We start from the raw sequence: 15,228 nt of genomic DNA, 5'->3' as shown, positions 1-15,228 counted from the left end.
GAACATATCCCAGTCCACGTGATTGAAGCAATCTTGAAGCATGGAATCCGATTGGGCAGAGCAGCATTGGATAGACCTGAGCACGGGCGTTTCCTGTTTTAGTTTCTGTCTATAGGCTGGGAGCAACAAAATGGAGTCATGGTCAGATTTGCCGAAGGAAGGGTGGGGGAGAGCTTTGTATGCATCGTGGAAGTTAGAGTAGCAATGGTCCAGAATGCATTCGATATGCTGACAGAATTTAGGAAGCCTTGTTCTCAGATTAGCTTTGTTGAAATCCCCAGCTACAATAAATGCAGCCTCAATATATATGGTTTCCAGTTTACATAGAGTCCAGTGAAGTTCTTTCAGAGCCGTCAAGGTATCTGCTTGGGGGGATATATACACGGCTGTGACTATAATCTAAGAGAATTCTCTTAGTAGATAATGCGGTCGGCATTTGATTGTAAGGAATTCTAGGTCAGGTGAACTAAAGGACATACGTTCCTGTATGTTGTTATGATTACACCATGAGTCGTTAATCATAAGGCATACACCCCCGCCCTTCTTCTTACCAGAGAGATGTTTGTTTCTGTCGTTGCGATGCGTGAAGAAACCGGGTGGCTGTACCGACTCTGACAACATATCCCGAGTGAGCCATGTTTCTGTGAAACAGAGAAAGTTACAATCTCTGATGACTCTCTGGAAGGCAACTCGGGTCCTTTTTTTCGCCCACGTGGTTGTTTAGAGATTGATCATTGGCGAGTAAAATGCTCAGAAGCGGTGGATGGTGTGCCCGCCTTCTAAGTCTGACCAAGAGGCCGCTCCGTCTGTCTCTCCTGCGGAGGCCGCGTTTTTTGGGTCGGCCTCTGGGATAAGGTCCCATGTCCAGGGTGGAGGTCCGAACAAAGGAACTGCTTCGGGAAAGTCGTATTCCAGGTTGTAAATTTGTTAAGTTGACTTCACTTTTATATCCAGTAGTTCATCCCAGCTGTATGTAATAACACTTGAGATTTTCTGGGCTAACAATGTAAGAAATAGTACATAAAAAAAACGAATTACTGAATAGTTTCCTAAAGACCTGAAGCAAGGCGACCATCTCTGTCGGCGCCATTGTCTCAGGCCCTTGGGCCGTTTGAGAGAGTGGTGAATGTGCTGCTAAAACGGCTTATCCGGGAGGCAAATCCGGGGGACGCAGGCGAACATAATGAACAAACAACTGTTCATGATTCCACTCATTTGCAAAGAGGCAGGTTACATTTTGAATGCTTAGCAGGATAGGAAAATTGTGAAATGCACTTACAGTATCAAGAGAACACTTGGTCATCCCTACTGCCTATGGTCTGGCGGACTCACTAAACACACTTGCATCTTTTGTAAATAATGGTGTTGGAGTGTGCCCCTGTCAATCCGTACATTTTTAAAACAAGAAAATGGTGCCTTCAGCTTTGCTTAATATAAGGAATTTTAAATGATTTATACTTGTTCTTCTACTTTTGATACTTACAGTTGTAGTTGGAAGTTTACATACACTTAGGTTGGAGTCATTAAAACTAGTTTTTCAAACACTCCACAAATTTTTTGTTAACAAACTATAGTTTTGGCAAGTTGGTTAGGACATCTACTTTTTGCATGACTCAAGTAACTTTTTACAGACAGATTATTTCACTTCTAATTTATAATTCACATATCACAGAATTCCAGTGGGTCAGAAGTTTACATACACTAATTGACTGTGCCTTTAACAGCTTGGAAAATTCCAGAAAATTATGTCATGGCTTTAGAAGCTTCTGATAGGCTAATTGACATCATTTGAGTCAATTGGAGGTGTACCTGTGGATGTATTTCAAGGCCTACCTTCAAACTCAGTGACTCTTTGCTTGACATCATGGGAAAATCCAAATACATTTTTGGAAACCTCCACAAGTCTTGTTTATCCTTGGGAGCAATTTCCAAAAGCCTGAAGGTACCACATTCATCTGTACAAACAATAGTCTGCAAGTATAAACAACATGGGACCACACAGCTGTCATACCGCTCAGGAAGGAGACACATGCTGTCTCCTTGAGATTAATTTACTTTAGTGCGAAAAGTGCAAATCAATCCCAGAACAACAGCAAATGACCTTGTGAAGATGTTGGAGGAAACAGGCACAAAATTATATAGATCCACAGTAAAACAAGTCCTATATCGACATAACCTGAAAGACCACTCAGCAAGGAAGAAGCCACGGCTCCAAAACCACCATAACAAAGCCAGACTACGGTTTGCAACTGCACATGTGGACAAAGATCATACTTTTTGAAATGTCCTCTGGTCTGATGAAGCAAAAATGGAACTGTTTGGCCATAATGACCATTGTTTGGAGGAAAAAGTGTGAAGCACGGGGTGGCAGCATCATGTTGTGGGGGTGTTTTGCTGCAGGAAGGACTGGTGCACTTCACAAAATAGATGGCTTCATCAGGAAGGAAAATTATGTGGATATATTGAACATCTCAAGACATCAGTCAGGAAGTTAAAGCTTGGTCGCAAATGGGTCTTCCAAATGGACAATGACCCCAAGCATACTTCCAAAGTTGTGGCAAAATGGACAACAAAGGACAACAAAGTCAAGGTATTGGAGTGGTCATCACAAAGCCCTGACCTCAATCCTGTAGAACATTTGTGCACAGAACTAAAAAAGCGTGTGCAAGCAAGGAGGCCGACAAACCTGACTCAGTTACACCAGCTCTGTCAGGAGGAATGTGACAAAATTCACCCAACTTATTGTGGGAAGCTTGTGGAAGGCTACCCTAAACGTTTGACCAAAGTTAAACAATTTAAAGGCAATGCTACCAAATACTAATTGAGTGTATGTAAACTTCTGACCCACTGGGAATGTGATTAAATAAATAAAAGTTGAACTAAATCATTCTCTCTACTATTATTCTGACATTTCACATTGGTGCTGGAAGGAATGGCAGCAGTTTTACGGGTGCCCAACCCTGTTTTATTTCTTTACTTTCCTACACACACACACACACACACCTTTTTTTCTTGCATTATTGGTTAGAGCCTGTAAGTAAGCATTTCACTGTAAGGTGTTGTATTAGGCGTACGTGACAAATAAACTTTGATTTGAAAACTAAGTGATGATCCTAACTGACCTAAAACAAGGACTTTTTTACTAGGATTAAATGTCAGGAATTGTGAAAAACTGAGTTTAAATGTATTTGGCTAAGGTGTATGTAAACTTCCGACTTCAACTGTAAATATATTTTAGAAATTACGTTTACTTTTGATACTTAAAAATAAAATACTTTTATTAGACTTTTACTCAAGTAGTATTTTGCTGGGTGACTTTCACTTTTACTTGAGTAACTTTCTATTAAGGTATCTATACTTTTACTCAAGTACGACAATTGGGTACTTTTTCCACCACTGTTTAAAACCGTCCCGCGACTCCTGCGGTGTCTACAAACATCCCCCAAACAAACAAAAACCGACTCTGAGAAAGAGAGCACAACTTGTAAATAGTCGCTGTCAGTCAGGTGACTAGCTTCTGGCAGAGACTTCTGTTGCAGCAATGCTCTGGCTAGTATTACTTAGCCAGCTATAAGGAAGTAAGAAGCTAACGTTAATCGTAGCCTACCTCAGTAGCATATTTTCTGCTCTTGCTGAGTTCTCAAAATAACTTTGTTTTACAGAGCGCAGGCTACTGAGACGGATAGTGATGTGGCGCTTAGTGGTGAGGCAGGCTGCAATGCACGCAGGAGGAAGCAGAGAGAGAGGAGCAGAGGTTAGTACCCAAACTTGGGGTCGCGCACCATGTGGGATCCCTTGAGAAAATCAGTACTAATCTTACCAAACAAGTTAGGAACGTTTTGTCTCTGATGTCATGTGTCAGTGTGAATCATTTCTCATATTTCCTCCCATTCAGGGGAATAACATTAGCTAATAGGCTATGTGTTTGTAGATTGACTGAGGTGAATGAACGTACAGCAGCCAAGGTGATAATGGATGGGATCATTTTTGCTTGTTTTTGCTGTTCTCTAAATAGCATAAAGTTGTTTTTATTTGTATGGAAATGCAGTTAATAAGCTTCAACTTTTCAAAAACAGGAAATCAAATCAAATTTTATTTGTCACATACACACGGTTAGCAGATGTTAATGCGAGTGTAGCGAAATGCTTGTGCTTCTAGTTCCGACAATGCAGTAATAACCAACAAGTAATCTAACTAACAATTCCTAAACTACTGTCTTATACACAGTGTAAGGGGATAAAGAATATGTACATAAGGATATATGAATGAGTGATGGTACAGAGCAGCATAGGCAAGATACACTTCCGGGTTGGAGCGAGCGGTCGCATCTACACTTCGGTCCGCAGGTAGTATAACTTTTCATTACATTTCATTATAGTACAACGGTTTGATTTGTCTAACCTTAGCAATTTCTTCTTAGCTAGCTACATAGCCGTCTTTGTATCAAAGATAATTGCGTAATTATCGTATTTCGTCGTCCTAACGTAGTCTACACTGCTATCTGCCCAGCAGCTAGCTAACGTCCACTGTCTACCAGCACTGTAGTAACTATTACACTCAACTGAACGACTTGATTAGTGTAGTGTTAGCTAGCTACATAGTTGTCTTTGCTGTCTTCGTATCCAAGATAATTGTGTAGTTTAGAGTGTGTAGACTTAGAGTGATTATCTTAATTTACCGAGGTTAGCTAGCCAGCTATTTGTCGTCCTTAACGTAGGAGATACTGCTAGCTAGCTAGCCAACAGCTAGCCAACGTCTACCGAATAGAACGTCAACAACCCGGTCAACATTCCGCTTCGCTCCACAGGTAGTATCACATTTTCATTTCACTTCATTACAGTACAACGGTTTGATTTGTTTGATCGTAGCTAGCTAGCTACATAGCCGTCTTTGTATCAATGACAATTGTGTAGTCTAGAGCGATTTTCTAGGTTAGCTAGCCAGCTATTGTTGTTCTTTTAACGTAACGTAACGTAATCAACACTGCTAGCTAGCCAGCTAGCCCCCGAATAGCAGCACTGTAGAAACTATTACACTCAACGGAACGACTTGATTAGTGTAGTGTCAACAACGCAGCCACTGCCAGCTAGCCTACAAAGTCAACAACGCAGCCACTGCCAGCTAGCCTACTCCAGCAGTACTGTATCATTTCAATCATTTTAGTCAATAAGATTCTTGCTACGTAAGCTTAACTTTCTGAACATTCGAGACGTGTAGTCCACTTGTCATTCCAATCTCCTTTGCATTAGCGTAGCCTCTTCTGTAGCCTGTCAACTATGTGTCTATCTATCCCTGTTCTCTCCTCTCTGCACAGACCATACAAACGCTCCACACCGCGTGGCCGCGGCCACCCTAATCTGGTGGTCCCAGCGCGCACGACCCACGTGGAGTTCCAGGTCTCCGGTAGCCTCTGGAACTGCCGATCTGCGGCCAACAAGGCAGAGTTCATCTCAGCCTATGCCTCCCTCCAGTCCCTCGACTTCTTGGCACTGACGGAAACATGGATCACCACAGATAACACTGCTACTCCTACTGCTCTCTCTTCGTCCGCCCACGTGTTCTCGCACACCCCGAGAGCTTCTGGTCAGCGGGGTGGTGGCACCGGGATCCTCATCTCTCCCAAGTGGTCATTCTCTCTTTCTCCCCTTACCCATCTGTCTATCGCCTCCTTTGAATTCCATGCTGTCACAGTTACCAGCCCTTTCAAGCTTAACATCCTTATCATTTATCGCCCTCCAGGTTCCCTCGGAGAGTTCATCAATGAGCTTGATGCCTTGATAAGCTCCTTTCCTGAGGACGGCTCACCTCTCACAGTCCTGGGCGACTTTAACCTCCCCACGTCTACCTTTGACTCATTCCTCTCTGCCTCCTTCTTTCCACTCCTCTCCTCTTTTCACCTCACCCTCTCACCTTCCCCCCCTACTCACAAGGCAGGCAATACGCTCGACCTCATCTTTACTAGATGCTGTTCTTCCACTAACCTCATTGCAACTCCCCTCCAAGTCTCCGACCACTACCTTGTATCCTTTTCCCTCTCGCTCTCATCCAACACTTCCCACACTGCCCCTACTCGGATGGTATCGCGCCGTCCCAACCTTCGCTCTCTCTCCCCCGCTACTCTCTCCTCTTCCATCCTATCATCTCTTCCCTCTGCTCATACCTTCTCCAACCTATCTCCTGATTCTGCCTCCTCAACCCTCCTCTCTTCCCTTTCTGCATCCTTTGACTCTCTATGTCCCCTATCCTCCAGGCCGGCTCGGTCCTCCCCTCCCGCTCCGTGGCTCGACGACTCATTGCGAGCTCACAGAACAGGGCTCCGGGCAGCCGAGCGGAAATGGAGGAAAACTCGCCTCCCTGCGGACCTGGCATCCTTTCACTCCCTCCTCTCTACATTTTCCTCCTCTGTCTCTGCTGCTAAAGCCACTTTCTACCACTCTAAATTCCAAGCATGAAAACCCCACCTCTTTAAGGAATACCTAGGATAGGATAGGATAAAGTAATCCTTCTCACCCCCCCCTTAAATGATTTAGATGCACTATTGTAAAGTGGCTGTTCCACTGGATGTCATAAGGTGAATTCACCAATTTGTAAGTCGCTCTGGATAAGAGCGTCTGCCAAATGACTTAAATGTAATGTAAATGTAAATGTATACAGTAGATGGTATCGAGTACAGTATATACATATGAGATGAGTATGTAAACAAAGTGGCATAGTTAAAGTGGCTAGTGATACATGTATTACATAAGGATGCAGTCGATGATATAGAGTACAGTAGTATATATGTATGCATATGAGATGAATAATGTAGGGTAAGTAACATTATATAAGGTAGCATTGTTTAAAGTGGCTAGTGATATATTTACATCATTTCCCATCAATTCCCATTATTAAAGTGGCTGGAGTTGAGTCAGTGTCAGTGTGTTGGCAGCAGCCACTCAATGTTAGTGGTGGCTGTTTAACAGTCTGATGGCCTTGAGATAGAAGCTGTTTTTCAGTCTCTCGGTCCCAGCTTTGATGCACCTGTACTGACCTTGCCTTCTGGATGATAGCGGGGTGAACAGGCAGTGGCTCGGGTGGTTGATGTCCTTGATGATCTTTATGGCCTTCCTGTAACATCGGGTGGTGTAGGTGTCCTGGAGGGCAGGTAGTTTGCCCCCGGTGATGCGTTGTGCAGACCTCACTACCCTCTGGAGAGCCTTACAGTTGAGGGTGGAGCAGTTGCCGTACCAGGCGGTGATACAGCCCGCCAGGATGCTCTCGATTGTGCATCTGTAGAAGTTTGTGAATGCTTTTGGTGACAAGCCGAATTTCTTCAGCCTCCTGAGGTTGAAGAGGCGCTGCTGCGCCTTCTTCACGATGCTGTCTGTGTGAGTGGACCAATTCAGTTTGTCTGTGATGTGTATGCCGAGGAACTTAAAACTTGCTACCCTCTCCACTACTGTTCCATCGATGTGGATAGGGGGGTGTTCCCTCTGCTGTTTCCTGAAGTCCACAATCATCTCCTTAGTTTTGTTGACGTTGAGTGTGAGGTTATTTTCCTGACACCACACTCCGAGGGCCCTCACCTCCTCCCTGTAGGCCGTCTCGTCGTTGTTGGTAATCAAGCCTACCACTGTTGTGTTGTCCGCAAACTTGATGATTGAGTTGGAGGCGTGCGTGGCCACGCAGTCGTGGGTGAACAGGGAGTACAGGAGAGGGCTCAGAACGCACCCTTGTGGGGCCCCAGTGTTGAGGATCAGCGGGGAGGAGATGTTGTTACCTACCCTCACCACCTGGGGGCGGCCCGTCAGGAAGTCCAGTACCCAGTTGCACAGGGCGGGGTCGAGACCCAGGGTCTCGAGCTTGATGACGAGCTTGGAGGGTACTATGGTGTTGAATGCCGAGCTGTAGTCGATGAACAGCATTCTCACATAGGTATTCCTCTTGTCCAGATGGGTTAGGGCAGTGTGCAGTGTGGTTGAGATTGCATCGTCTGTGGACCTATTTGGGCGGTAAGCAAATTGGAGTGGGTCTAGGGTGTCAGGTAGGGTGGAGGTGATATGGTCCTTGACTAGTCTCTCAAAGCACTTCATGATGACGGAAGTGAGTGCTACGGGGCGGTAGTCGTTTAGCTCAGTTACCTTAGCTTTCTTGGGAACAGGAACAATGGTGGCCCTCTTGAAGCATGTGGGAACAGCAGACTGGTATAGGGATTGATTGAATATGTCCGTAAACACACCAGCCAGCTGGTCTGCGCATGCTCTGAGGGCGCGGCTGGGGATGCCGTCTGGGCCTGCAGCCTTGCGAGGGTTAACACGTTTAAATGTTTTACTCACCTCGGCTGCAGTGAAGGAGAGACCGCATGTTTTCGTTGCAGGCCGTGTCAGTGGCACTGTATTGTCCTCAAAGCGGGCAAAAAAGTTATTTAGTCTGCCTTTGAGCAAGACATCCTGGTCCGTGACTGGGCTGGATTTCTTTCTGTAATCCGTGATTGACTGTAGACCCTGCCACATGCCTCTTGTGTCTGAGCCGTTGAATTGAGATTCTACTTTGTCTCTGTACTGACGCTTAGCTTGTTTGATAGCCTTGCGGAGGGAATAGCTGCACTGTTTGTATTCGGTCATGTTACCAGACACCTTGCCCTGATTAAAAGCAGTGGTTCGCGCTTTCAGTTCCACGCGAATGCTGCCGTCAATCCACGGTTTCTGGTTAGGGAATGTTTTAATCATTGCTATGGGAACGACATCTTCAACGCACGTTCTAATGAACTCGCACACCGAATCAGCGTATTCGTCAATGTTGTTATCTGACGCAATACGAAACATGTCCCAGTCCACATGATAGAAGCAGTCTTGGAGTGTGGAGTCAGCTTGGTCGGACCAGCGTTGGACAGACCTCAGCGTGGGAGCTTCTTGTTTCAGTTTCTGTCTGTAGGCAGGGATCAGCAAAATGGAGTCGTGGTCAGCTTTTCCGAAAGGGGGGCAGGGGCAGGGCCTTAAATGCGGAGGACACTGACTGCTGATGTAGCCTCACTGACGGCAAGCAGCACACATATTTTACAGTTTTGCCCTTGCTTTGACTTATTGGAAGTCATTCTCAATTGATAATTTTCTTCAGAGAAGTGGAAATAAGGTGATTGTGCCCTGCAGACATGTACTGTATGCACAGTCGTTCTCCTGCTGCCAAACACACCCATCACAAGTGCATTGTATTGTGCCTGCAGGCGAGCATGACTGTGATCTGTGGTTCTTTGTGATTGTAATCTACCCTGAAAGTAATTCTCCAATAGCATTCAAACTTTTCCTGAGCCTCATATTAACATCACTGCTGTACCCCGGTAAAGGGAAAGGCATTCTGTTAAAGGCCTCAGGGAAGTTAGAAAGGGTTGGGACCAGGGTTGGGGAGTAACAGATTAAAGATGTAAACCGTTACATATAAGGGCTAATATATATATTTTTTAACTTTAGTCCGTTACGTTACAAGCTAATATATTGTAATCAGATTACAGATACTTTTGAAAAACTAGATGATTATTTCGGGGATTACTTTTGAATTCAGAAAGGATGTTTGCGAAAACAAATCTTTAACACTTCTCTGTTTTCTCAATGACTTTAGAAAAAAGGAGCAAGTTTAAATTTGTTCCAACTGAGCGAGTCTGACCATAAGTCAGAGACCGTTATGATGACATGCCAAATGTGTTTGATGGATCGCAGGAAAAGAGCAAGAATGGGCTTTTGTAGGCTACAGTCTAAGCTGTGTCTTCCAATGGGCGACTGCTGTCGGCATCCAAAGATTATCCAAGTTGAATAAACGCTTGGAGGTCAGGATGACAGCAGTGGTGTAGTGTACGGCGATACGGATATCACTTACTATTGATATCTACATAGCGCATTGATGTGAATCACACTGCTGCTCTTTCATTTAGCTATTGCTCCTTACGGATTGTGGTTGTTGTGGATGGCTGTTCACAAATCTAAATGTCTATTTGAACCCAATAATGGTTCATTTCAAGAAGTTTAAACTGCCTATCAGTCATTGTTTTGGAAACCAGTGGACAGCCAATGAAAAATGCACTGTTGCAACAGCTGCATAGTGCGGATCCTAGCCTAAGAAATAAAGTGGGACTTTTATTACTCAGTCTAATTCATGCCAGCTAGATAAACTTTAACATTGCAGGATAAATCAATAGATGTTGTTCAATTGGTAACATAGATTGTTGTCTTCTTCTTATGTCTCTTAAGGGAATGTCATCTAAAAGTAACAATGTAAATAGATTAAGTTACTGAGTTTGGGTAATCCAAAAGTTACGTTACTGATTACAATTTTGGACAGGTAACTAACGGATTACATTTAGAAAGTAACCTACACAACCCTTTTTGGGACTAGGGTCTCTATTCAATCAAATCCGCTTTAGCCGAAATCCGCATAGGTATTATTTTGAGGTGTCGGAGGTGGAACTGCGATAGAGCTGTCAAATCCACATGCAGCTCCTGGAATTATACCTAAAGCGGACATTTCCAATGGCTGCACAGAGTCGCAATAAGATAAATCCAATGGAGCATTGTTTACAAGTTCAAATATTGGAATGTGAGATGTAATCTACACCTTAATTAGGCTGATAGAAATCCTCATTATTTTGTTTAATGATTTTCAATTTGAGTGTAATTATTTCTATATACTGTAGCCTAAACTTTCTCGTTCTGAACTTTTTATGGGAGTGGGACTGGTATGGCTTCTTAACAATTATCAAGAGCAACTGCTCATTGATTTGGCAGTTCCACCTAGCCTGGCTGACACGCGACCCACGTGTCAGCCTATAGAGAAGGATAGAGGCCTCTAGCCAAAAGGCCATACTAGCATGGGCAGCACCATTTGAGGGATTCCACCATTTTAATGTAGTCAACTGGGTGGGGCATCCAATTTCATTGGCGGATCCCTCCTGGTGACCCTGTTGGAGTCAAGTCCAACCGGGTCATCAGGAGGGATCAGCCAATCATGAAGAAGAAAATGTACTACTTCAAAATGGAGATAGCCTCAATAGTGCAGAGATGTACAAAGATGTCCTCTATCTTTGTGTCAGCCAGACTACGTTGCACCTCCAACACCTCCAAACATCAGCTATGTGGGTGTCTGGGCTATTGCTGGTTAACGCTTGATCTGATTGAATCTAGGCCCAGGTTAGAGGACACTTTACTTTGCTGCAGGCCTGCACTGACCTCAGGACACTGACAGCTCCTTTTGGTATGCACCCGACACACACACGTCAACAGACTGTCCTTGCTGTGCCGTGGCCTCAGATGTGCTGCCAGCTGAATTTTGGGGTAATTTATCCGCTCTATTTTCCTCTTCCCGGTGGCACAACCCTTTAGAGTTTCCTCCCCTGGCCCACTGTCATTCCCCTAGGGCAGAGAACAGAGAGCCACCACTATAAATCTCTGCCACATACTGACTCTCCTAGAGCCAACAAACTAGTTCACTTCTCATGACTCACGCCAATAGATCTTTATAACCTTTCAATTCTATATTTTTTTCCTGGTTAGAATGGGTTAATGGCTCAATTCCTGCTAGGAGATGCAATGATGAAACTTGTGGAAACTTCTAGGACTGGGGACAACCACACTCCCATATTTAGACCAGTCAGGCTGTTTCATGCAGGCACTATGCCAGCCAGTGCATTGAAGCCAACGCAATATTGGGAGGTCCAACTCAAATTAGTTTGACAAAGTTCAGGAAAAAAGGTTTTAGAATTATGATTCACATGCACTTTGCTTTCATTGACTATATTTCTTTACTTCACCAGTGAAGAAGTTTACTGTTTACCATAGACTGTATGCTATTCACACACCTCTTTGGAAATGTGGAAACATTTCCATAGCAATTCTCTCAGCCTCTGGTAGATGGCAGTATGGACTTACCAACAGTATGATCACGCACAATATTGGCCAAATTACAGTTCTCTTTTTTGACAACCACATTCTTTAAGCGAAGCTGTCATCAGAAACTCAACTGCAGTCAAATGAAGTCATACTAATCAATCCCTTGTCTCGAGACCCTGCATCTGGACTTAATAGGGACATACCAGAGGAAAACAAACAAACAATTCGAAAACCAAATATGAAAGATGTGTGGATGGAGTTGGCAATAAGAGGTAAATTATATTATTTCGACTTCCAAATCCCATTAAATATGAAGAATTACTACCGCATTATGTAAGTAAAACTCTACAGGTAAAAAGAAAAATGATTGATGATGATCTATCCACAGCTTTTAAAGTAAATTATATCTATTGAATAAAACTCCTATTGTGGTTAATCACCCAATAATGTATTCCGTTTTCAAATCAGTGTTGTTACTGATATGCTGTCAATATTTGACTTCCAAAACAACAATGTTGTCTTCAGCCAAACATGCATCCATGCAGCACAGGCCCATTAGTCAAATGCAACCGCATGTGATTGTCGCGTAATTAACTGATGTCCGCAACATGTTCTGCCTCTGTTCATCATGCCTCAACCATACCATCAAAAACTTTGCCTAATAAACACTGGCCCAGAAAACCAGACCCGATTAATATATTTTCTGTACAAGGCACAGGCTGCTAAATTGCTGCAAGATGTGCGGCCAACTGCTTACCCATAAAGCACACGGAGTGTGGTGGTAGTGGTGGCGGTGCTCCCGAACCCAGGTCAGGGAGATTGAGTTCCATTGCCACTTTTGAATCAATATTTGTGGGATCATGGAACCTGCTCAGATACATTGAGGTACGGGTAGGTATGTGAGTGATCACAATGTGCGTTTCAAGTGATCGTTCCACAGCGAATGGCAAATCTATTGGCAAACGGCTTTCTTTTTGGCAAATGGCTTTCTTTTTTTGTACAGCATACACATGAAGTTCTGATGAGCCTAAATGGAAACACATGCCACAATCGGACTTCATAACAGATGGGATGATGTTGCATTATTAATAACAGAGAGTTTCAAGCTGGGAAAAAAAAGTCTCAGCTGGGCTTAAATATCTCAACACACTTCCTACTGGAGAGGTTTCTCTGACTAGAGAGAACCGGACACACAGAGCTTACCCCCATACCCCACCCGACCCCACGCACACACTACTATACACATGCTGTTAACAGAGGTGCTATCGACCCCTGAACTAAAACCCTGGTCCCCTTTGACCTTAACCACCCTCCGAGGCGCCACTCCAACCCATAACCACACCACCCCAATATGCCTTGGTTAGATGCCAGAGTGGCACATGTAAAGCAATTAGCGCATATAGCTCCCTAATTAAAACACAGCTCCCTAATTAACACACAGGTCCCTAATTAAATGGCTTCTTTAACCTGCGTGACATCTGACTCACCAAAAATCGAAGGGGTGCCGGAAGCTGTGTTTGCACTGAGTCAAAAAACTAGCAAACAGACCCATTTGGAGAGGAGGAGGTGCGGGGGGGTTCAAAGGAGGGATTTCAATGTTTGCAGCCAAGTGACAGAGATTTTATGGGCGTACTTTAGGTCTAAGAGTCTGACACTTGTCTATGAGTGGCTTATTAAAAAGGTGAGAAGTGAGTGTACTGTCTGGAGGGGGGAATAATTGTGCTCTTAAAAAGGACTTCAAAAGGCTAGTGGTGTTTGTGAAAAAGTGTTAGCAAACGTGAAGGGAACCCTGGGAGGAAGTGGCTAGCAAGGGTTTGCTTCTCTGGCGTGGCGACATGTGGCAGTTGAAACTGCCTCGTGGAGAGGGGATGTGGAGGGAGACAATCCGCCTGGTTGGAAAGGGAAGGTGGAGGGAGGCAGCCTCTGACTGAGGCAATGGAGACAGGGACAAGCCTGACAGGGGAAGAGTTAGACAGGGAGCAGGTTAGACAAGGAAGGTTCGTGTGAGGGGTGACCTTGTATGTGGGGAGCTTTCACTGAGAGTGAGGTCTGGTAAGGGAAACTGTCGATCTTACAGCTGGTTATTACGTGGACTGACATATCCAATCAAGGTCTGTCCTTCAATCTGTCCTCTGCCAGCATGCCGAGGTGATGAAAGGGCTTTATTTTCTAGTGAGGTTGAGCTGATCCTCTTTTACTGTGAGTGCCACAGGGCCTGCTCTGCTCTGTGTCCACAGGGCCTGCTCTGCTCTGTGTCCACAGGGCCTGCTCTGCTCTGTGTCCACAGGGCCTGCTCTGCTCTGTGTCCACAGGGCCTGCTCTGCTCTGTGTCCACAGGGCCTGCTCTGCTCTGTGTCCACAGGGCCTGCTCTGCTCTGTGACCAGACTGGCACGTCACCAGGCTTCTTCCTCTGCAATATTGAAACTTTGTTCCAGTGGGGATTAGTTGTTCTTTGTGAGTTTATTCAGGGCTTTAGGAAGAGAGAATCAGAATCAGTACGGTTTTGAGTCTGCCTCTGGAATACATTACAATTATCTCCACAGATCTACTAGTGTTTATGACTGAGACCTGACTAGACTGAGGAATAGGAAGTTATGCCAAGAAAGACCGCTTTTACTGTACTGCCAAAGGACACGTGGGGATTTCTTGCTTTCAATTATTGGTGAGAATTTCCCCATCCTGTCCGACGCTGGTCAAGGGACCAGGATAATTGTCTCTATCCAGCTCGAAGGACCATGAAAAAGACTGTCACTCAGTGGTGAGGAGGTGGTTTAAGACATCCTAATTACCCGGTGTCCCTGGTTAGAAGGAAAATAACTGGCATTCAATGTATGTCAATCAGAGATTAGTAAGCAGTGTGTGAGCGATTTCTTGAAAGGGTCGCTATTTCACTTAAAGACAATGCTACATCCTTTGATTCTCAAAGTATTTCCCTCACTTCTTTGGTTAGGGAGCGGTCGAAATATACACAATTATGACAGAGAGGAAAATGGGGGAGGTATTTTGTATTTTTTTGATTTAGTCCATGGCAGGGTCATGTAATTTGTAATCGATTAAATGTCATATTGTTCAGGGTTTGAGAATTAGTTGCGTATTTTAGTATTTCTGTGTGTCCAACGACGCCCCTTAGCTGGGTGCGCAATATCAAGTGCGCCTAATGTGGTCTCAATAGGGTAGCCTAGTGGTTGGAGCGTTGGACTAGTAACCGAAAGGTTGCAAGTTCGACTCCCCGAGCTGACAAGGTACAAATCTGTCATTCTGCCCCTGAACAGGCAGTTAACCCACTGTTCTTAGGCCGTCATTGAAAATAAGAATTTGTTCTTAACTGACTTGCCTAGTAAAATAAAGGTTAAATAAATAAATAAAATGATC

This window comes from Oncorhynchus masou, chromosome 28 (assembly GCF_036934945.1).
Source record: "Oncorhynchus masou masou isolate Uvic2021 chromosome 28, UVic_Omas_1.1, whole genome shotgun sequence".
NCBI lineage: Eukaryota > Metazoa > Chordata > Actinopteri > Salmoniformes > Salmonidae > Oncorhynchus > Oncorhynchus masou.
This window is presented reverse-complemented; position numbering follows the sequence as displayed.